This window comes from Mobula hypostoma, chromosome 20 (assembly GCF_963921235.1).
Source record: "Mobula hypostoma chromosome 20, sMobHyp1.1, whole genome shotgun sequence".
NCBI lineage: Eukaryota > Metazoa > Chordata > Chondrichthyes > Myliobatiformes > Myliobatidae > Mobula > Mobula hypostoma.
This window is the reverse complement of record NC_086116.1, coordinates 46,526,405-46,551,214: the sequence shown is the minus strand read 5'-3', so window position 1 is coordinate 46,551,214 and position 24,810 is coordinate 46,526,405. Positions and strand designations below refer to the sequence as shown.

The following is a 24,810-nucleotide window of genomic DNA, read 5'->3' as shown; positions in this document are numbered from 1 at the left end:
GGAATGAACTCTTGACTTTGAGCATAAAACCAGATACGACACATTAAAGCCCCTACTAGGCACTGGGTTCAGCCTATACTGAGTGGCTGAGAATTCTTGCCTTTTCTTTATGCATCTTGTTTCAAGTGTTTTGCAATTTCTTTGTAGTCAACTCATACTCATGCTGCTTTTTATGAGTTATTTGATGAGGCGTTAGTATTCTGATTGCTAACAGAGCACAATTGCCGTAGAAATTGAATGCATATGACAACGCAAAACTGTCTAAAATGCCTTATTACCCAACAAGAGTGGCCAAAGAGAGGACTCAATAGACCAAGTGAAATCATCATTAGTTCTAACCTAGCTCCTGTTTTGTTTACATAATCCCCTGGGATCAAGGATGTTTTGCTTCTGCAGTAGATCAGCAGATTCCTGAGAGGCAGAACATTGGGCTGATTTTGAGGTGTATTGCACTTTACACTCAATACTCAATCTGAATGCCCCTTCTCCTCTTTAAGCACTCTGGAACTGCAATTTCTGGGTCAAATAGGATGCAACATTCTTCAAGAATGCTTTGATCATATTCCTCATGATCCTTTGATCATATTTGATCATATCATATTTATTTCTGTGACAGAACTTGAAGTCGAGTGTCTGCATTGGGAGTCTGCTTTTGGGCTTGAAAGCAGCACAGCATGATCAACGAGCAAGGAAAACTTAACGGCTCTACACTACGGGCGTGGAACTGGGAGAGCCCACAGGCTTTGATTTTCTTATCTTTACAGGGATAAACTAGATACTCACAGGCTTGTGAGTTTAATATCAGCAAAACACATCCTGAGGGATCGGATTAATCTGCACCTGGACAAGCAGGGATTAAAGATAGGTGGAGATCCTGTCTGGTCAGATTGACTGAATATTTTGAACAGGTAATAAAATGTACTGATGAGGGCACTGTAGTTGATGTCATCTACATGGAATTCATAAGGGCTTTAACAAGTGGCTTGAAGGGAAATTGCTCCAAAAGGTTAGAGCAAATAGAATCCAAGACTAGTTGGAAAATTGTACTTAGAACAAGCTTGGTAATAGGGGGTGATTGTGGAGGGTCATTTTTATGATTGGAACTTGCTTTGAATATTATGATTTGGAGATAAATGTAGGGGAGATGATTGGTAAATTTGCAGATGACATGAAATTTTATGATGTTATTGATATCAAGGAAGATAGTCTTCAGTATGGTACTGATCATTTGGTAAGATGGGCAAAGAAATGGCAAATGGAATATTATCCTGATAAGAGTGAAGTGGTGCACTTGCCTGTTTAAGCTTTTGGGTAGAATATAAGGGCAGGAGATTATCAGAATCAGAATCGGGTTTAATACCACTGGCATATGTTGTGAAATTTGTTAACTTAGCAGCAGCAGTACAATGCAATACATGATAATATAGAAAGAAAAAAAGTAAATCAGTATATCATTACAGTAAGTATATATGTGTACAATATATTAAATAGATAAATTAAAAAAAGTGCAGAAATAGAAATAACATAAAAACAAAAATAAGGTGAGGTAGTATTCATGGGTTTAGTGTCCATTTAGAAACTGGATGGCAGAGGGGAAGAAGCTGTTCCTGAATCACTGAGTGTGTGCCTTCAGGCTTCTGTACCTCCTTCTTGATGGCAGCAATGAGAAGAGGGCATTATGATATGAAGATAGAAAATGCTGGAAAATCCAGGAGTTCAGGCAGCATCAGTGAAAAGAGAAACTGTCAACACTTCAGTTCTGTTACCACAGATAGTAGGAAACTTTTCTTCAGAGTCCAAGTGTCCAAAACTAGAGGCCACTAGCTTACGGTAAAGGATAAAGGATTTAGAGAAGATCTGAGAGGAATTTTATTTCACCCATAGGGTGATTAGAATCTGGAACTCACTGCCTAAGGGGATAGTGGAAACAAGTACTCACATGCATTAACCATTTAGATAAGCACTTGATCTGCGAAGTCACAGAAAGCTCTGGACCAAGTGTTGGTGAATGGGATTTGTGTAGTAGGATACTTGATGGTCTGTGTAGATATGATGGGCTGAAGGGACCGTATCTGTGTACTACTCATATGAATTTTAAAGACTTTGCAGAGGCATTGCTGGTAGTCTCTCTTCAGTGTTTTGACGAGTTTGATGTGAGTAGTTTAGGTCAAGTGCAGCTTCCATTTACCACATCTAATGAAAATTGCACTTTTTCTGATGTTCCATTTTAATAGTGATTTGTACAGATTATGGGGACAAACAAATTCCTCATTGTCTGCTTTCCAGAAAAGAGTTATCAAATAACCAGCTGAGGCATGAGGGAAATCACGTTTAATATTGAATGCTATTATGACTTAATCGGCTTAATATGCCAAAATTTAAGTAAACTCATTGCAATAGCATTTGACAGGCTGTGTAGCTCTGCAGTTTGTACTAAGCAGAAAATCAGCTGGTTTTGGACAGGACCCTGAGATTATGTAGTTCACATTCTACCAGCATATTTATTAACTATTCTAGTGAATGAAGAGTCAAAGTGAACTAATGTTTAAAAGAATAGAGTACACTACAAATTAATGTACAATGGACATCCAAAATAACAGACACAGGAGTAACTCTCCAGATCTTGAATGAACTGCTCTGTTAAACTATTAAAATATCTCACAGCAAATAGATTTTAGTGTTTTCCAAATCATGCAGCTTCACATGATAAAGTTTAAACTTAACGTGTCCCCTCATACGTCTAGCCACGAGAAACTTAAAAATGATATTAGGATGGTTCTGTGAAATTTGAGATGGAGGTTCATCATTTTTTTCTGTTTCCAGTCCTCATTACTTTAAGCTAATTCATTTATTTCTTGAGTGAGATGAATTTCTAATCCTCCATTCAATTAATCAATCAAGTCAGCTTGTAGAATAAATTCCTCAGCTTTGAATATGAGATAATACTAAAATTGGTCTTTAGTTATATAAGCAGCTGCCAAAAAATGTTTTATTAATTCTGGAATTATTCAAGATTTCTAACTTCTTCCAAATAACCTGTCATGGATTTAAGAAGGTATCATTTAAGAATGACTTGCATATCATGTTCTGTAATTCACCCCTTCTAACAGTGCTGTGTCAACACGTTTTAATTTCTTAAAAGTTTATTAGCACTCAGTCCTGGTGATATTCTTAATAAACTAAATTTAAACTTCTTATTGTTATAAAAGCAGTATTAATGGCAGGCTTGTTGACTTTCAGTGTTTTATTTTAAAGACGTTGATTTTTTTTGTTATTTGTAAGTTTTTATCTGAATTCTAAATGTTGTATGAAATTAAGGATGGGGCAGACAATCTATTGATAATGATCAAAGGGTTTGGTTGCCAAAACAGATAGGTAAGTACAGAGATAATAGTATTTTGTACATCATTCTTGCTCCTTTGGACTGAACTTTAACAACTTTGCAAATGTATCTTAGCGCAGAGGTAACAGGAGTAGGATGCCTCTTCATCCTATTGCCCCATTCAATTAGATCATGGCAGATCTGACTGTAACCTCAACTCTGCATTTCCATCTATCCATGGTAACATTTCACCTCATGATTTATTCAATGTCTATTTACCTTGGAAATATTCAGACTTCTATTTCCTTTCAGGAAAAGAGTTCCAAATACTCATGAATCTCTGAATGAAACAAAAATCATTTTGTCTGTCTTAAAGGTAAGATCGCTGATTTTTAAACAGAGACTCCTTGTTGATGCTCCAAATAGTTTTAAGATTTCAAACAATTTCACTCTTATTTTTATAAACTTTAGCGGATGTAAACTTGGTTTGTTCTTCATAAGCTGACTGCCTATTTCAGACATCAGGCATTGATATTTTTCTTTTAAAAAGGAATGATTGAATGGAACAATGTTCTGTTGTTTAAGGATGGTAGTGAGGACAAGCCAGGAAATTACAAAGCGATCAGCCTGACAACAATACTGGGGAAGATCAGGGAATTCTGAGGGACAGATCTACCAGAATTTAAATAGACAAGAGTCTGATTAGGAGGTTTTGTACATGGGAAGTCATGCTTAATGAATCTTTTAGAGGTGTTTTTTGAAGTAACCAAACAGGTAGATGAGGGTAGGACCGTAGGTGTTTTCTGTTCGGACTTCAACAAGGTCCTGCCTTGTAGGCTGTTCTGGAAGATTAAGCCTCATTTAATTCAGAGAGAGCTAATTAGATGGCTCAAAGGCAGGAATCAATGGATGCTGGTTGGAAGTTGTTTCTTGGAATGAAGGCCAGTGACTCGTAGTGTACTGAAGGGATTGGTGTTGGGGTCCTTGTTATTCGTTATTTATAAAAATGATTTGGATGCAAACGCACAAGGCTTGATGAATAACTTTGCAGTTGACATGAAATTATGAAGTGTTGTTGACAGTGAAGAAAATTATCATAGTTTATAGGGGAATCTTGATAAGTTAGAATGTCCATTCATTGATAACCATATATAACAATTACAGCACGGAAACAGTCCATCTCGTCCCTTCTAGTTCGTGCCGAACTCTTACTCTCACCTAGTCCCACCGACCTGCACTCAGCCCATAACCCTCCATTCCTTTCCTGTCCATATAGCTGTCCAATTTAACTTTAAACGACAACATCAAACCTGCCTCAACCACTTCTGCTGGAAGCTTGTTCCACACAGCTACCACTCTCTGAGTAAAGAAGTTCCCCCTCATGTTAGCCCTAAACTTTTGCCCTTTAACTCTCAACTCATGTCCTCTTGTTTGAATCTCCCCCACTCTCAATGGAAAAAGCCTATCCACGTCACTTCTATCTATCCCTCTCATAATTTTAAATACCTCTATCAAGTTCCCCCTCAACCTTCTACGTTCCAAAGAATAAAGACCCAACTTGTTCAACCTTTCTCTGTAACTTAGGTGATGAAACCCAGTTAACATTCTAGTAAACCTTCTCTGTACTCTCTCAATTTTGTTGACATCTTTCCTATAATTCGGAGACCAAAACTGTACACAATACTCCAAATTTGGCCTCACCAATGCCTTGTACAATTTCAACATTACATCCCAACTCCTATACTCAATGCTCTGATTTATAAAGGCCAGCATACCAAAAGCTTTCTTCACCACCCTATCCACATGAGATTCCACCTTCAGGGAACTATGCACCATTATTCCTAGATCCCTCTGTTCTACTGCATTCTTCAATGCCCTACCATTTACCATGTGTGTCCTATTTTGATTAGTCCTACCAAAATGTAGTACCTCACATTTATCAGCATTAAACTCCATCTGCCATCTTTCAGCCCACTCTTCTAACTGGCCTAAATCTCTCTGCCAGCTTTGAAAACCTACTTCATTATCCACAACTCCACCTATCTTAGTATCATCTGTATATATATACTAATTTGCTGAATTTCTGTTTTATAGCTGTAGAAGATTTTATATCAATAAAAAGATTTTAAAATGAAATGAAAGCATCTGCATACTTACTCATTCAATTTACCACCCCATCATCCAGATCATTAATGTATGTGACAAATAACATTGGACCCAGTACAGATCCCTGAGGCACACCACTAGTCACCGGCCTCCAATCTGACAAACAGTTATCCACCACCACTCTCTGGCATCTCCTATCCAGCCACTGCTGAATGCATTTTACTACTTCAATATTAATACCTAACGATTGAACCTTCCTAACCAACCTTCCATGTGGGACCTTGTCAAAGGCCTTACTGAAGTCCATATAGACAACATCCAGTGCTTTACCCTCGTCAACTTTCCTAGTAACCTCTTCAAAATATTCAATAAGATTTGTCAAACATGACCTTCCACGCACAAATCCATGTTGACTGTTCCTAATCAGACCCTGTCTATTCAGGTAATTATATATACCATCTCTAAGAATACTTTCCATCAATTTACCCACCACTGACATCAAACTCACAGGCCGATAATTGCTAGGTTTATTCTTAGAACCCTTTTTAAACAATGGAACAACATGAACAATACGCCAATCCTCCGGCACCATCCTTGTTTCTAATGACATTTGAAATATTTCTGTCAGAGCCCCTGCTATTTCCACACTAACTTCCCTCAAGGTCCTAGGGAATATCCTGTCAGGAACCAGAGACTTATCCACTTCTATATTCCTTAAAATCTCCAGTACTTCCTCTTCTTTAATCATCATAGTTTCCATAACTTCCCTACCTGTTTCCCTTATCTTACGCAATTCAATATCCTTCTCCTTAGTGAATACCGAAGAAAATAAATTTTTCAGAAACTCCCCCATCTCTTCTGGCTCCACACATAGCTGTCCACTCTGATTCTCTAAGGGACCAATTTTATCCCTCACTATCCTTTTGCTATTAATATAATGGTTAAAACCCTTGGGATTTATTTTCACCTTACTTGCCAAAGCAACCTCATATCTTCTTTTAGCTTTTGTAATTTCTTTCTTAAGATTCTTTTTACATTCTTTATATTCCTCGAGCACCTCATTTACTCCATGCTGCCTATGTTTATTGTAGATATCTCTCTTTTTCTGAACCAAGTTTCCAATATCCCTTGAAAACCATGGCTCTCTCAAACTTTTAACCTTTCCTTTCAACCTAACAGGAACATAAAGATTCTGTACTCTCAAAATTTCACCTTTAGATGACCTCCGTTTCTCAATTACATTCTTCCCATAAAACAAATTGTCCCAGTCCACTCCTTCTAAATCCTTTTGCATCTCCTCAAAGTTAGCCTTTCTCCAATCAAAAATCCCAACCCTGGGTCCAGACCTATCCTTCACTGTAATTATATTGAAACTAATAGCATTGTGATCACTGGACCCGAAGTGCTCCCCAACGCAAACCTCCGTCACCTGACCCATCTCATCTGATGAATACCATAAAGTATTCTATTATGATTCTCATTACAAACTTGAAAAATGCTTTAAAACTATTTGGGAGAATTTGGGTAAAGTTGAACTTCCATATGTTAGATAATTTGTAATCAGGCTGTGATTTTACTAACCACCAGGTGTTAATGTCACTTCATCCCATCACTCCTAAGTGCCCAGGTTGTCGAGTTCTTCCCCGACCCTTCCTCCTGCTGAGCTACATTTTATCTCTTTTTCCCAGTACAGCAATGACTGCATAGGTGCTGCTTTGGGCACTTTTGCAGGACTCAAAAAAAAATCACTTTTGTTGCCTATTTCCATCTTGCTCTCATCTTTGCATGATCCATCTCTGATTCTCTCTTTCCCTTTTTAAATCTCTCAGGGGTCACCAATGTCCTCTACAAGCCTACAGACTGCCACAGTTGCCTCGATAATATTTCTTGACACCCTGCCTCCTGTGGGCACTCCATTCCATTCTCTCAATTCCTCTGAGTCAGTTGCATTTGCTTCAACAATAAGACATTCTGAACAGGCATCTCTGAAATGTCTTCCTTTTTCTTGAACTGTGCCTTCCCCTTTACCAGATTGGACAGAATGTCACACGTAGCAAGGGTGGTATACATTCTATTTACACCTTGAGATAATTTTCAGCTGAAAAATAAATGGCTTCTTCCCCCTTCCTTTCCTCAAAGTTGCCATGCAGTGGAGAGGAAAAAGCTTTTCCCTCCTGACTTCCCCTTCCTGCAGTCAAACTCTCTGCCTTCAGTTGGTGTACTTATGGATGGTGAGGGTCTTTGCCTCAGACTGCTGTGCCTTTTGGTCCTAGATTCTCCCATGGCAGGACATGAGGACCTGACGGAGGCACCTCCCTCCCTTGTTAAAGAGTGATTTGGCCTGTCCCCTAAAACCCTCACTAATTTTTATAGATGCACCGAAGAAAGCATTCTTCTAGGGTGCATCACAAACTGGTATGGAAGTTGTCCTGTCCAAGACTGGAAGAAGCCGCAGAAGATCATGAACACGGCCCAGTACATCACACAAACCAATCTTCCGTCCTTGGACTCACTTTACACGGCACGCTGTCGGAGCAGTGCTGCCAGGATCATCAAGGACACGACCCACCCAGCCAATACACTTTTCATCCCTCTTCCCTCCAGGAGAAGGCTCAGGAGTTTGAAGACTCATACGACCAGATTTGGGAACAGCTTCTTTCCAATTGTGATAAGACTGCTGAACGGATCCTGACCCGGATCTGGGCCATACCCTCCAAATATCGGGACCTGCCTCTCGGTTTTTTTTGCACTACCTTACTTTCCCTTTTCTATTTTCTATTTATGATAAATAATTTAAATTTTTAATATTTACTATCAATTTGTACTCCAGGGAGCGCGAAGCGCAGAATCAAATATCGCTGTGATGATTGGACGCTCTAGTGTCAATTGTTTGGCGACAATAAAAGTAAAGAGTAGGAAATCAGTCCCTTAGAATACCTTCCCCAGACTTCAACTTCTTCATCCAAAACATTTATGCACACTCAACCTTTTAGGAGGGAAGAGTTAGATTGATCTTTGAGCTGGTTGTTCTGGATTTCCCCACCCTGACTATAAAGGAAGGGAGAAGAAGTCAGAATAAGAAGTTCAGGGGGTTGGGGGGCGGTGGAGAGGAAGGAGAAACGGCTGTACCTCCTCTCTGATGGTAGTAGTGAGAAGAGAAGTTTAACTTTGTCAAAAATTGCTTCTCAGCAATTTCCCACACCTCTGTTCTCACTGCTTCTCCCTCAGAAACTAAACAAGAACAGGCTTCCCCTGGACTTAACTTCCACCACATCAGCCTCCACATTCAGAAGATCATCCTTTGCAGTTTTTGCTAGCTCCAAAATTCTAGCACCAGACACGTAATCCCCTTGCCTTCCATTTCAGCATTGTGAAAGGATTGTTCCCGTTACAGCTCCCTGTTCCATACTTGCAACTCCATATAATCATATCCAGTAGCACTTTCTCACTGGTAGGTGTTGCAACTCTTCTTCTTCCATGTCTTTCCACTACTCAGGGACCAAACAGTCTTTCTCAGTGAAGTAGTGTTTTAGATTCAAACCGTCCTTCCAAATGAAGCTGTATTTCACTTGGACCTCTTCCGGGCTAGTGTAATGCATTCACGATCATCAAAGGCCTCCTCTACATCAGACACTGGTTGAGTAATCACTAGTGGAGCATGCGTGCTCTGTTCACAGAAGTGACCTTGAACTTCTGGTTCCCTGCCACAGAAATGCACACTCACTCTTACTCTGACTTTTCAAACCTTTCAGTCTGAGGCCTCCCACACAATTACAGTGAGACTCAATACAAGCCTAGTCCATCTCCAAGCTGAGTACAATGCAGGACTCAATACTGAATTCTCCAACTTCAGTTTTTTTTTTCTCTGTTTATATCAAAACTAGCACTTTTTGAAATCCATCACTGTGCCTTAGTTTCTCCCTTCTTGTGCTGTTGGCATGCCCCAGAGCCATTCCTTTCGCAACACATTACACAAACCAGGAAGTTTAATCTAATCTTAACTGTCCTGAACTGCCACTTTATGTCATCCAGTCTCAACTTCGAAATATTTCCTGTGTCCCAGTCATCTCCCTCCCCCACCTCTTCTGTTACCCAAGCTAACTTGTTTCTCTCTTTCCCAGTTCTGATGGACAGTCCCAGATCTGTGGCTTTAAATATTTCTCCTTCTTCAGCTACTGCCTGAGTTGCTGAGTATTTCCAGCGTTTTCTGTTATTATTGTAGATCTGAAGTGCCATGGTAACAGTGGAAGTCTCTCTCAATGGAAACATCCAGTTTGAGATTTGAAGTAAACTAACCCTCAATTATGTTCAGTTCAGTAGAATTAGGCCATAAACCTAGAAGTGCACCATACTTCTTGTATAGTTGAAATACATAATTCAAAGAATTAAATGGTAGTCTTGTTTAACATATAGTCATAGAGAAGTACAGAACAAATAGGCCCTTTGGCCCATCTAATATATGCCAAAACCATTTAAACTGCCTACTCCCATCAACCTGCACTGAAATCATACCCCAAATTTGCATGTACCCATCCAAACTTCTCTTAAACATTGAATCGAACTCGCATGCACCACTTGTGCTGGCAGCTCTTTCCACACTCTCACAATCCTTTGAATGAAGAAGTCTCCCTTCTTTAATATGGGTATTAAAGAGATAGTAACTCCAATTAAGACAGATGATTTCCCAGCTTTAAAGGTTTAAAGGCTTGTATATTATCTGTCACATATTTTAATCCATCTGCCTTCAGATGATATGTTAAATTGAGTTTCTATCTCCCTATTCTAGAGGACGATGAAAGCACTGCCCATTGAAGAGCTCAGGGTAACCTTAATGTTTCAGTCCAAATTCCCTCCGAGGCTCGGTGTACTGATCTGTTATATAGGGCTGTTAAATCTTGACCTATTTCCAGCTCCATGTTCATCAACTGACCCTCATTCAGCCCCCAGTGACCTGCTGTTTACCTTCTAGATAAGACGATGCTACAGTACTTTCAAGGGTCTCAGGCGTGAGAAGAATCAATACAGGCCTCACTCTGGATTATTGAGGGTCACTTACTTTGTACATTAAGCCACTAAAAATGAACTCTTCTTTCCAAATGGACTTGATGATCTGGGTGTTTTGAGTCTATCAACATCAGACACCCTCACCCAGGTGACCCAAACATGGTGGGTAGTCATTTTATTCTAAACTCTCTGTATGTTGTAAATCATGTGTTTCCCGGAAACTGTCTAGAGACCTGGATGATTAGGTAGAGAGAGTGTACCTTATTGTGGAAGATATGTCTGTGGAGCAGGAGTAGGGCACTAGCTCCAACGTGCAGCTGCTTTGAACCTGAATTCTGCCTTCCCAATAACCCATGCTAATTTTTCACCCCCTTGATTATCAAGAATCTTTCTACTTCTGCCTCTCTCCTGCTTCCACCACCATTTAAAGAAGAGGGTTCCAAAGGCCTGTGACCTTTTAAGAAAAGAATAATCGGCTAATCTCCATCTTAAGTGGGTAACCATCTATTGTTAAGAGTGACTCTAAGTCAGGGGTTCAACCTGGGGTCCATGGACCCCTTGCTTAACGGTGCTGGTCCAAGGCACAAAAAAGGTTGGGAACCCCTGCTTTAAGTACTAGTTTTTCCATGGGAAGAAGCATCTTCACCACATCCATGCTGCCAAAACCCCTCAGAAGTTTATACATTTCAATCACGTCTCCTCCCACTCTTCCAAATTGCAGGGGATATGACCTGCCCCGTTCAAACTTTCCTCATGAGATAACACATCACTTCAGTTTAGTAAACCTCCTCTGAACTGCTTCCAGTGTGTTATATTCCACTTAATACAACGATCCACTTAATACAACAGATACGATCTTCTTAATACCCTACAAAGTCAAAGTATAATGATATTTTTGTATTCAATTCCAAGTAATAAATAAATAATTGTTAGCATTCCAGATGGCTGACTAAACCTACATATTTAACTTTTTGAGTCATACATGAGGACACTTAGATCACTCTGTACCTCAGAGACCTTCAAAATTAAAACCAATGCATCACCAGCCACTTCTTTTAAGATGTTTAGTTGAGGTCCATCAGGACCTGGTGACTTGCTAATTCACTGCTCCACATTTATCACTTCCATGGTTATAGTAGTGTTCCCACACTCTTGCTTCCTTTCCAGTTGTTGGTTTACATCTATATCAATGACATTATTTGTATCCTCAACAGTAAAGACTGATACAAAAAGCCTTTCTAATTCATCAACTTATCCTCTTACGGAGTAAAAGTTGTACAGTAGAGAAACAGGCCCTTTGGCCTAATGCATCTACAGTATGCTGACATCTTGTCTATCTATACTGCTCCCACTTGCTTGCATTAATCCATATCTTGCAATGCCTTGCTCTTTTAAGTATCTGTCCAGATGTTCCTCAAATATTGTTACTGTTTCTACCTCCACTACTTCCTTTGCTAGCTCATTGCAAATACCAGCTACTCTCTGTGTGCAAAATTTACCCCTCTGATCCCTTTTCTTCCTATCACCTTAAACCTAAGCCAGCAAGTTTAAGACACATCTACCATGGGAAATTGTCAATGCTTCCAGTCCAAATACTGCATCAGAATAGAAATGTTGATGATTCTTCCCCCACCCCATTACCCCATCACCCCAGATATACTGCTCAACCTGCTGGGTTCCTCCAGCAGATTGTTTGTTGCTCCAGATTCCAGCACATGTGTGGTCTGACTTGATGCCTGAATAAATATTTTCCTGAAAGACCTTCTGCAGGAAAAATAAAATAAACTTTATTTCATTTTGCCTGCAGATGATCCAATAAAATTTATGTAAAATGCTTGGCTGTCACACTTAATTCAACCTCTATCTGAATTGTTTAACACTTTCATTATGCCATACAAGTCCAAACGATGGTCAATAATCAAATAGATTTTTGGTATGTTTCAGACAAAAGGAATATGGTGATTTTAAAGTTACTGAGGCATATAAGAGTGTTAGTTGCAGCCACAATTGTGCATATTTAAATGCAGAGTTATATAATGGGCCATTTTAATCTGATTTATCCCATGGTGACTCTAAAATCTAGCTATAATACTAGATTGCGATAACAATGGTTTAAATGATTCATTTTATGCTGACTTGGATTTTATTCTCTGTCAGATAAGGTAGAGCACTGGTTGAGTAAAGGTTTCTTCTATTTTCTGTGAGGAATAAGCTGAGCTATATAATGTTATCATGTTCTTATACTCCACCCTTATAAAAACCCTATGAACCAACATGCCTTGAATTTAGTCCCCTTGCATTTGAATATTCACCATTAGTGTTCCTGGTTGCCAAGGCTCTTGCTTTGCAATCCTTTCCCAGAACCACCCATCTACCTAGTTTTTTTTTTGATCAAGTATTTGACTATTAGAACTAATATTTCCTCATGTGCCTGGATGTCAAGTTTTGCTTAGTAACATTCCTCTGAAGTACCATGTGGCGTCTTGCGACATTGGAGGCATTATATGGATGTTGTTATAGGCAGTGGACAGTGCAGATTTTCATCCCACAAGCTGAGTCTTGAAATGAACATGTCAAGGTTGAAAAGTTAGTGCTTAATCAATTGACTGATCCAGTCCTGTAATAGGTTACTTCTACTGTTCCCTTGGGTGTTTCAACATTGGCATAGTTCATTGCACCATGTCCCAATTGAAGTTAGAACATTGGGATAACAATAACTCAAATAAATGAGCTAATGTTATTTCACTATAGAGCCAAATGAACTGCATGTGCACCTTTAAAACACTCCCGCCAAGAACCATGTTGCTTTAATGTTTCACAATAACGTTAAAATTTAACTGACAAGTGAATACTCAGCACCCGCAGTCCATCTGTAACTCAGCAGGCATCTTAAATGTTTTTAAATTAAAATTGAACCATCAGCTTTTACTGAAAAAAGTATTAATCTCAGAATGACAGGCCTTTCATTCTATAATTTATTGCACAGTGTACAGTGGCAGAGCTCAGCAGATCCAACAATAATGCATTGAGTAATAATATGTTTTCTGGCTCTTGACTGTATTATCTAAGGGAACTAGAGGTGGAGTTTTATCATAAGAAAACATAACATATTTATGGATTATATGGAAGCTAATAAAAGCACACTTCAAAAATACTTTTTGTAATCCTGAGTACACTGGAGAGATGCCCAGAATATCATTGTTAACATTTCATTCATTGTTGTTCTTCATTAATTCAAATAGCACCATGATGTTTCTAGCAGGATTGCATTTGGGTTAAATGTGAGCAAAGCTCTTTATTCATGCATAAAAAAACTGGGTAAATATTTTCTCAGGCAGTAGCTCAGTCTACATATATTTACTGTAACTATGTCCGCTTAGTACGAATGATAATAAAGATCAAATGGAAAAGGAACCTGTATTTAGCCATTGTTTTCTGTAACCAGGTGCACTAATACAGAGAGGGGTTTCAACAAATGCATGTTTTGAAGTGTTTGATGCATTGGCCACTGGTAAAAGCTGCAACGCTATGATTCCATCAAATAACATGTCAAAATGATGATGTAGAGGTTGTGTGGAATTGCCCTGTCTACATGCTAACGGAAGGTAGATAAATTGGATCATTTTTCAATACTTCAAGCAGTGACAGACGATAATGGGAGAAAGTGCACACAGCTCTTGTGGACAGGCACCAAAAAAAAAGAAACAATATTGGAATGTTGGACTTTCAAGGAGGAAGAGTTCTGAAGGCAAGGATATCATGCTTCAGCATCGTGTACTGGCATCAGATCTCGTTTGCAATGATCTCGTTGCGTTTAGTGAACTGCATATTGACCTTGATGTGAGTTACAGTGCAGACTCTCAGAGTGATGTCCGTGTTAGTTTGTAATAATAGTTTAGATACAGGGTGCCATTGGAGCGTAGCAGTTAGCAAGATGCTATTACAGCTCGGGGCATCAGAGTTTGGAGTTCAGTTCCAACGCTGTCCGCAAGAAATTTGTTCATCCTTCCCATGAGCTTGTTGGTTTCCTCCAGATGCTTGGGTTTCCTCCCACAGTCCTAAGACATTCCAGTTAATAAACTCATTGGTCATTGTAAGTTGTCCTGTGATTAGGCTAGGGTTAAATCCATGGGTTCCAGTGTGGTGTGGCCTGTTCCACACAGTATCTCTAAAACAAGAATAAAATAATTGGCTTCTGTTCCCTTAGGTTTACAAAGTTGGAGGATGATGTAATTCCAGTGTTTGTAATGATAGACTGATTCTCAAAAGAGAAGAATGGGGAACAGGGGGATGTGATATTAAAAAACAGCCATGGGGAAAATCAGAAGTACGCATTTTTTAAAAACTGAGTCATGAAAACTCGATATTTGTGCTTAAATGGCTGGAGATTCAGGCAAATTCAAGACTAACAATGACAAGTGTTTAATTGGGTAAGAGTCTATGGATCAAAGTGGATAAATGGAGTCATGGAAGATTTCAGAAACACAAGAGATCCTGCGTTTGCTGGAAATCCAGAGAAACACGCACAAAATGCTGGAGGAACTCAGCAGGCCAGGCAGCATTTATGGAGAGGAATAAACGTCGACTTGTTGAGCCAAGACTTTTCATTGGGACTGGAGAGGAAGGGAAAAAACAAAACAAATCTCGGTGAACCAGTCCTGTTGAAGCGTCTCAGCATGGATAACTTCAACACCTCAACACTGAACTGATTCCACAACTTATGGTCTCACTTCCAAGGACTCTACAGCTCATGTTCTCAGTATGTATGTATGTAGCTATCTGATTGTCTATCTGTCTATGTACTTATTATTTATTTATTTATGTATTTTGTCTTCTTTTGCACAATGGTTATTTGTTTGTGTGCAGTTTTTCATTGATTTTACAGTATTTCTTTGTTCTACTCCAAATGCCTGCAAGAAAATGAATCTCACAGTAGTTTATGGTGACATGTACATATTTTGACAATAAATTTACTTTGAAAACTTTAAACTTTTATGTATCCTCATTATTGACCTTTTCTCAGCAAAGTAAGTTCTTTCTGATATCTTTCCCATAACGCATTTGGTTAAATATACCATTCTTGTTGGGCTGACATTACAGTACTGTGTAAAAGTCTTAGGCATACACATTTGGCTATGGTGCCTAAGACTTTTGCACAGTACTGTATTTGTCAACGTGGCATGGAGAGCGAGTTTGGCGAGAATGGTGAGGGTGGAGCGCTGAGTGAGGGATGTGGGACAGGTGGCTGAGAAGGAGTGCCAGGGCAGTGGTGGGCACGGGTGCAGACACACCCTGCCCTAAAACACCAGGCACGGGAATTTGATTCCAAACAATTAGATTATTGATCATTGCAGAATGTCTCTCTGGTTCTTCCCGCTCCTTCCCCACTCTCAGTCCACAATAGAGACCCATATTAGAATCAGGTTTATCACCATTCACATATGTCCTGTATTTTGTAGCAGCAATACATAAAATCACTACAGTACTGTGCAAAAGTCCTAGCCAGCCTAGTTATATATATGTGCCTAAGACTATTGCACAGTACTGTAGTTAGGATTTTATCCAGTTTTTCATTTTTAAAATCTTAATTATTTCAGTTGAGAAATAAATGATGAGCAACTGGCCTCGATTAGAAATATTGTTTTTTACAGTGCTCCGTAACCTGACTTCGATAAGTTCCAGTTACACCAATACATTACAAAAGTACAGCCAGGATAGGCTGGTCAAACTCATCACAGAATCAGGTTTAATTTGAAGGGTGCAATTGCAAGTGACATCTCAGTATTAAGTTTCAGCTTATGAACGGCAGAAATACTATCCATTCACAGCAACAGGCATGAACAAAACAGTAAGCACCAACGTTCAGAACTTTAAATGCAGCTCATTGTTGGCTTTCTTAATGTTTAAGAAGTCTTTCTATTACCTTAACTTTGCTGAAAGTTTTACTCAAAATATACATGTTAAGATGTTTACACCCTGATCCCCCTCTCAGCTTTACATTAAAGACCCATAACAACGTTCTCAATGAGCAAGGAAGTCCTGCCCCATGTCCTGGCGAATCAGCATCGCTAAACCAACCATGTGGATCCTTGAAGTGTTTGAACTGGTTGCCCTACCTCCGACAATGCAGCAGCAAATTCATGACAAATGTGATTTATTTTTCTAAGGTGCTTTGGGACATCCTCAGACCATAAAGATCATGCCAATGGAGCAATGGGAAAGTGTGTAATGAAACTCTAGGATATGCCGAATAAACACATAAATAGAATACTTATAAACTGTAGAGATGTTGTTCATTGCAAAGGAATATATTTAGGTTATATTTCTTGAGAAGTATTTTCTGCACCCATTAAATTATTGCACAGCCAAAGAAAGTTAGATGCTGCCTGCCCTGACCTGCTAAGTTCCTCCAGAACTCTGTGTGTGTTGCTATCAAAATGGACTTTTGGTTTTATTCCAATAATCAACAATTATTTCCTTTTAAATGTATTGAGTGTTTTTTTGTAAATTTATTGGGCACTTAATCAGGCAATAAGATTAAAATATCATAGAAGGGCAGGAAGTCAGTATAATACAGATATGTTATAATTTATCTACCTGGACTTCCAAGTGGCTGCATAGCTAGCAGTGAATCGGCATAATACTGATGCAAACTTCCCTTTGATCAGACTCTCTAAAGACCTAACTTGTTTTCGGAGCATTACTGGCTCACAAAACTCAACTCTATTCACCTCTATGACCAGCTAACCTATAGCCTTAAAAAGAGTTATCGTTATCATTTATGATATCAGTGGATTTCGAGTAATTCGGCTATTGGTTAATCGGGACAGCGGCTTCAACTTTGAAAGAACAAAAACTAATCAGGAAAATTGCTGGGGTTCCTTTTTTTTATTTGGGTTACAAAGCTGCTTAATTGGAGCAGGAGTCTTGCCTAACAGGTTCTAACTAGCGTCAGCCACACGCACTTGTGTGGCAGTTGGATGCTACACTGTGCTTAGCTCAAGCAGGTTTAAAATAGCATCATTTGTGTCTGCTTGTGTTCAAAAAGCAGTGATCCATGTCACTGATAGTTGGCAAGAAATAAGCAGTAAGTATTCAGAACTGTTTTGCTCACTGTGGTTTTAATCATTCAGGCTTGGAGTTGCCAGACATGGCTGGGACTGAAAAGGAAACAATTTCACTACTTCAACAAATTAGGACGATGAAGAATTTGAAAATATCGGCAATCATCTTGAATGTAACCATTGGTCCCCATCGGACACTCAGCTCTCGTCTGTGGCTCCAAGTTGCAGTTCGGCGTGCAACAGTGGCCACACCCCAGTAAATATTTCGATAGCTGGGCTAAACGTGGTGAGGGCAGCCAGCGGATCTCACACCCCAGTGAGACAGGGACATGCCTGTCCTAGCAGGCGAGGTCAGCTCCCGCAGACTGGGTGAATAAATCTATAGTGAGATCCAATGGCCAGGAAGATGGCTCTGTGACGTTCTGTGGAGAGCGAAGGACATGATGAGGCACAGATGAAGTGAAGGTCATCACCGCAACCAGGGAAGACCCCAGTTGAGATATCTATCATACCACTGGACCTGGAACTTCTAAGGTTGAGAGGGTGGAACTGCTGCAGTGCGATGGCTTTCCCACTTTAAAACTCTCCTGCACAGGTCTCCTGTCATCATCCGATTCGACAGACCATCCTGATGAAGGGTCTCGGCCCGAAACATCGACTGTTTACTCTTTTCCATAGACACTGCCTGGCCTGCTGAGTTCCTTCAGCATTTTGTGTGTGTGGCATGGTAATGTTCTAATTTGGTTTGTATTTCATTTTAATGCATAATATGTTACTCAGTTTGTAGGGTAACATAATTGGTGGAAATGTACGTAATTCACAACCACTGACATGCATTTGAGGTTTCACTTTAAGAGGTTGGTCTGACATGATAATGTAGTTATGTAAAGTATTGTTACCCTGCTTTGTGTTCAGTGTTTGGATTACATTAAATGAGTTACTATGGTTTTGCTTAAACATACTGTATAATGCCTATGCTGTTTTATTTGCAAAAATCTATATTGGTGACCCCAGTGCTCTAGGACGATTCCAGAGTTATTGAACATGTTGGCCAATGCAATTCCTTTGAAACTGCTGGAGTTCTGGGAGCAAAATGCCTTTGCTTGGTTTGTACAAGCTGAGGCCCAATTCACCCTGCGAGTAATCTCCTCTGACATCACAAAATATTTCTTTGTGGTCACATCACTTAGCAACTCTATGGCTACGAGAGTGGTGATTCTACTTGAACACCTGCCTGAACATGATAAGTACCGATCGCTGAAAACTGACCTTTTACAGACTTTTGGACTAGTGGTGTCTGAGCAAGCCAAACAGTTGCTCTGCATGCCTGGTCTCGGCGATGGTAATCTTTGGAGATAATGGACCACGTGCTGTCACCATCCTTGTTTTATTTTTAAAGAGCGTGCTGTCACCATCCTTGTTTTATTTTTAAAGAACTCTTCATGCTGTACCTGATCAAGTTCGCATAACCCTTGATAATGCATCTGTGAAGGACTATAGGCATCCGTTAGTCTTGCAAGACCATGGATCTGCGCCTGGAAAGTCTCCAGGGCACAGGCCTGGACAAGGTTGTATGGAAGACCGGCAGTTGCCCATACTGCAAGTCTCCCCTCTCCGCGACACCAATCTTGTCCAAGGGAAGAGCAAGAGCTGATACAGCTTCCCACCAGTGTCGTCACAGAGCACTGTGTGGTTAAGTGCCTTGCTCAAGTAAACAACACGCTGCCTCGGCTGGGGCTCAAACTCACGACCTTCAGATCACTAGTCCAATGCCTTAACCACTTGGCCATGTGCCCACTATAGGGAGCTTGCTAAAATGGCTGATAGTCTACGCTCAACCAGGTAGTGGTGCATCATTCCTTCTTCATTTCCTGCCTCAATAAACCCAGTCACAAGGCCCCCCACATAAGGACACCCACAGCTGCGAAACAGATGACACCAGGTCTAGCGTTTTTACCACGCCTGCTTTGGTAGGAATGCTAGGAAGTGCTGACTGCCTTGTAGCTTTGACAGTGTCAGCACATTGGGACATCAGAGGTCGGTGAACACCATGGGTTCCAGCTGCCAGGGCAGTTTACTGTTCATTACAGACACCCTTTCAGGGTAACGCTTCCTGTGTGACATGCAGTGAGTATGCTGCCAACATGAAAAGGAAATTAGTGACAAAACCTCTTCTAGAGGGTCACCATTTCACAGTGTTTGTTGACCACAAACCCCTCGTGCACACGAGGGCTAAAATATCAGACCTTGGTATACAGGGTAGCAATGTAGCAATGCTAGCTTAACCTACATATCAGAGTTCAGAACTCATATACAACATATCCAGGGGAAAAATAATGCCATGGCTGATTGCCTCTCACAGCCAGCCGTTGAGGCCATACACATAGGCGTTGACTATGCTGGCATGGCAGCCTACCAAGCTACTGACCCAGAGGTCCAGGCTTGCCGAACAACAGTCATAGGCCTGCATTTGGCTGAATTAAGTTCAGGGAAGCCAGTTTGTGTGGCACACCCTTTGAAAGGACATGTGTGATTGGACTGCAGCCTGCGTGGAGTGCCAGTGAGCAAAAATGAACAGTCATGTGCAGGTGCCATTGGCTCCTTTTGAGGTCACTGAGTGAAGGTTTGACCACGTCAATGTCAATCTTGTTGGTCCTCTTCCCCCACCCTGCAGTTTCACGCACCTTCTTACCATGGTGGACCGTACCACTAGGTGGCTGGATGACATCCCCCTGGCATTGACAGTGGCTGCAGACGTGGCTCAGCTCAGGCGTTCATCAACCGCTGGGTTGCTTAGTTTGGCATCCCATCTGATATTTCCTCTGACCGTGGTCCACAATTCACATCTTCCCTCTAGGCTGTAATAGCCCAGAGCCTCAGCGTTACGCTACATCACACTACAGCATATTACCCACAGTCCAATGGCCTAGGTGAGTGGTTTCACCGTTCAGAGGGTGCTCTGAGTGCTTCCCTGACTGATGAGTGTGTCATGGTCCAGTCCGTTAAGTCCATATTCCAGTTCATGATCCGGTCCATTGTTCCTTTTTCCTGGGTTTCTGGTTTTCCCCAGTTTCTGTTGTAGGCACATGATTCTCGTTTTGGGGCTGAGACATAAATTCCTCTGCAAACCAGGGATTCCTGGCTGGACTGTTCTGTTCCCCTCCTTGTCTTTCCCCCCTTGCCTGACTCTCTGCCTGGGTACCTTGCCTGACCCTCTGCCTGGGTACCTAGCCTGGATACCCCACCTGTATTGCTGAAGTTTTACTGCTGGACCAAGACCAGAGCCTTGTTAGGTCAAGATAAGCAACTGTCTTTCGTTGTGTGGAATTGTCTCTCTGTGTCCACGCCTTTGCTAGGTAGGTCCGGCCGTTTGCCGCTACCTTTGTTAGGATCCGTCTCTTCATGTTCAGCATTCTGTGTATGAGTCCCGGCCCTACGTCCTGTTCCTAAGGAGGGGTCCCGGCTCTGTGTTCTGTGCTCCTGTCTCTCCTAGTCCAAGGATCTGTGCTGCTGTCTCTTCTAGTCCAAGGCTCCGTACTCCTGAAGGCCCTCGTCCAGTCTTGTGAGTCTGTTGGGGGTCATCTGTTGCATCCGGTGCTCCCGGTGCGGCCTCCTCTACATTGGTGAAACCCGACGCAGATTGGGGGACTGCTTTGTCGAGCACCTCCACTCTGTCCGCCACAATAGACAGGATCTCCCGGTAGCCACCCACTTCAACTCTGCTTCCCATTCCCATTCAGATATGTCCATACATGGCCTCCTGTACTGCCATGATGAGGCTAAACTCAGGCTGGAGGAGCAACACCTCATATACTGTCTAGGTAGTCTCTAGCCTCTTGGTATGAACATAGAATTCTCCAACTTCCGGTAATTCCCTCCCCCTTCCTTCCTCTATCCCTATTTCACTCTACCCCCTCCCCCAGCTCCCTCATGGTTCCGCCTCATTCTTCTACCACCCATCGTTTTCAGGGCTATGACGTGAATGCTTCCCCTCCCCCACCCCTTTGTCTTTCAAATTACTGGTCTATCAACTGACGCTACAAGCATTCTTCAAATCCTTCCCCATCTTTCATTCTTCAGTCCTGACGAAGGGTTCCGGCCGGAAACGCTGACTCATCGTTTCTGACTGATGCTACCCGAGTTCATCTGGCATACCGAAAGTGTTGCTTTGATCTTTTACAGCATCTGCAGATTATTTTGTGTTTACAGTTCTGTATCCTATCACGTCCCTAGTCTAGTCAAGTCCTGTTCCTAGTACTTCAATGTCTGTGTCTTGCATTTGGGTCCACCATCAATGCCCCCCCCCCCCCATTGTGACAGAGTGTTGGCATGATTGACTCCCATGGATCCTGCTGGGGCTCAGAACAGCTCCAAAAGAGGACCACCAGTCGTCCATGGCTGAGTTGGTATACGGGCAGCCATTACGAGTGCCAGGTGATTTCATTTGTGATGTCACAATTGCCTGGTTGGCCTCTCAACAGCATTCCACCCTCCTCAATGAATTCAATCCCTTTGCACCTAATCCTCCCTCCCATCACGGCGTATAGCACTCTTGGGTTCCTATTGAACTACATTCCACCTCGTTTGTTTTCATCTGCCATGATGCACACCAACAGCCTCTTGGGCCCCTTTACGATGACCCGTTCTGCATTTGAAATTGGGAGAAAAGACTTTTATTATAGATAAACGGGTAAACCTGAACATATCCGGTAGATCTGGCTGCCAAGATTTGAAGGATTCTGCTACCGTGCCCCTAGCATCACAACATGACCATGAGCATGTCCACACACCTCTGGATGAACCAGAGGCACCAGCTGTTCCTCCACCCATGGAACATAGGACCCAAGCCGGGTGGCTTGATTGAGCTCCGGATAGGCTCACAATGCTGGTTTTAGTGAATTCTGGGAAGGCCTGTTTAGGGTAATGTAATTGGTGGAAACATACATAATTCACAACCACTGACTGAGTTGGGGATTCACTTTAAGAGGTTGGTCTGACGTGATGATGTAATTACGTAAAGTGCTTTTACTGCGCTTTGTGTTCAATGTTTGGATTACAATACAGTTTACTACAGTTTTGTTTAAACATAAAACACCTCCACCATTTTATTTGTGAAAACCCACAAGTCAAAAGGTAGTTTGTCTTGTTTATCCCTTTGAACTATTTCCATGAAACTTCAGCTAATTGGGGCTCTGCTTAATTGGGCCAAAACGTACTGGTATTAATGTGTCCCAATTAAATACGATCTACTGTAAAATATCAAAGTCATTGTTCATCCCACTAAAGTAAGGAGCCCAAGCACAATTTGTTGCAACTTGTGGATAACTAATTACCTACAAATATTTATCATTTCACAGTGTGACTCCGTTGTTATTCTGATGGAGAGTCACCTAGCAACAGGTAATTGTCCACTCACCACGCCTCTGCCGATAGAAGCAAACTGAGGCTTATACTTACAGCAGCAATACATACGTAGATAGTTTTTCCGGTCTCTACGTGCACATATGGTTCTTATATTCTGATTAGCAGAATTACTAACATACTCGCTTTTCTGTTTCTTTTTCTGGTATTCTATACAACCATAAAGTAAGACAAAATACTAATCCCGAAAGATAAAGTCATGAAGAAGGCACTTTCAGGATGATAAAGCAAATAGTACGTGGAGGAGGCAATTCTGGAAGTAATGCCCAACATCCACACTGTAATGCTCAACACTGTAATGAACTGAGTTAGCACATAGATTGTTCATACTCAGTTATTGGTATTGGTATTGTGATTGGTTTATTTGTTATCACATGTACCAAGATACAGTGAAAAACTTGCCTTGCATTTCTGTTTATACAGATCAAGTCATTACACAGTGTATTGAGGTGGAATAAGGTAAAAATCTGCAGTGAACAGCTCGCAACGAGCCACAACACTGTCGCCATTTTGGTTTGTAATGTCAATTCCTAGTGTTTAGAGTTAAGTTAACTTTTAAGTGCACAGTTCCTCAGCTTTTATTACACTGTACAAAAGGTAGTTCAGGCTGCATCATGTAACTGTATATATAATACACAATCTTATAAATGCCCAATGAAAATCATAAACTGTGGATGCTGGCAATCCAAAATGATACAAGACAGAAAAGAGCGCATTGGGTGGATATGGCAGCATCTGTGGAAAAAGAAACTGGGTGAATGTGTCAGCTGAATCAGTAAAGTGAGAATTCAAGTCCATTCCCAGAGACCTGAGAAAAAAACAGCGAGGCTGCTCTACTTTTCAGGCAAGGAGTTGAACTAGGGCCTGTCTGCTCGCTCTAATGGATGCAAAAGTACCTATGACATTATTTTGAAGATGAACAGGGGGCTGTCCCTCGTATGCTGGTCAGAAGTCAGACATCCCACCTCTCCCGGAAGTTCCGGGAGTCTCCCGCATATTAATAGTGGCTCCCTGATGCCCGCAAATTATATGGAAATCAATTTTTTTGAGAGCGAATGCGCAAGAGAGAAAGCAAGAGAGCATGTGAGAGTGACCACGAGAGAGAGAGACCGCGCAAGAGAAAGCGAGTGCAAGCGAGATCGCGCGAGCAAGAGAGAAAACAAGCGAGAGCACGAGAGGGAGAGAGAGAGCGCGAGCACGCCATTGCAGAGTGTTCCAAAAAAAGAAAATATAAAACCTATGTCACCCCAGACTACCCTAAAGTGTACCCCTGCCTAATAGGGGTCAAAATAATGACTGTGTTGCTCGCTGCGCTGTTTGTAACAGTGCCTTTTCTATTGCCCATGGTGGGTTAAGACTGTACAAGACATGTTGAGGTGAGTTTAACAGGTGTCATTCATTCATTAGCATAGCTAATGTTATTTAAACTAATTAGCTAGTTGCTAAGGTGCTACTCTATTGCAGACATCCCACCTCTCCTGGAAGTTCTGGGAGTCTCCAGCAAATTGACGGTGCTACCTCCCTGAAGTGAGTTTTTGCAGGGTGGGATGTCTGAGAAGTGATCCTTCACGCTAAGTTACTGAAAATGACTGATTCATTTACTAGCACACTGGCACAAGGACAAACATGCTGAGTGATAAGTGCGATGAGCTTTCCGAGGTTTTGCATGACTATAGATCGGGCTCAGGCCTGAAGATCTCATTACAAGTTGCGTCACCATAAATCCTTCAAGATGTAACCCCCTTATGGCATGATCAGCACAAGAGTAACATGGCAAAATAAGACAAGAATAACATCGCTGGGGGTGGTAGTAGAGGCTCAAAGTTCAAAGAATGTGTATTTAGTGACATTTAGAAGACTGTCGGATAGACATACGGATGAAAGGAAAATGAG

At 41.2% G+C, this 24,810-nt stretch overlaps 1 long non-coding RNA gene across 1 annotated transcript in view; it reads left to right on the top strand.

Moving 5' to 3' along the window:
- The window catches only part of LOC134359484 (uncharacterized), a 30,857-nt gene extending 12,411 nt beyond the window's left edge, over positions 1-18,446 (top strand). Inside the window, exons 2-5 of the long non-coding RNA XR_010021124.1 lie at positions 765-908; positions 3,635-3,698; positions 10,398-10,594; positions 17,566-18,446. This is a non-coding gene — a long non-coding RNA (uncharacterized LOC134359484). The remainder of the gene's footprint in view (positions 1-764; positions 909-3,634; positions 3,699-10,397; positions 10,595-17,565) is intronic.
- Positions 18,447-24,810: the final 6,364 nt, after the last annotated feature.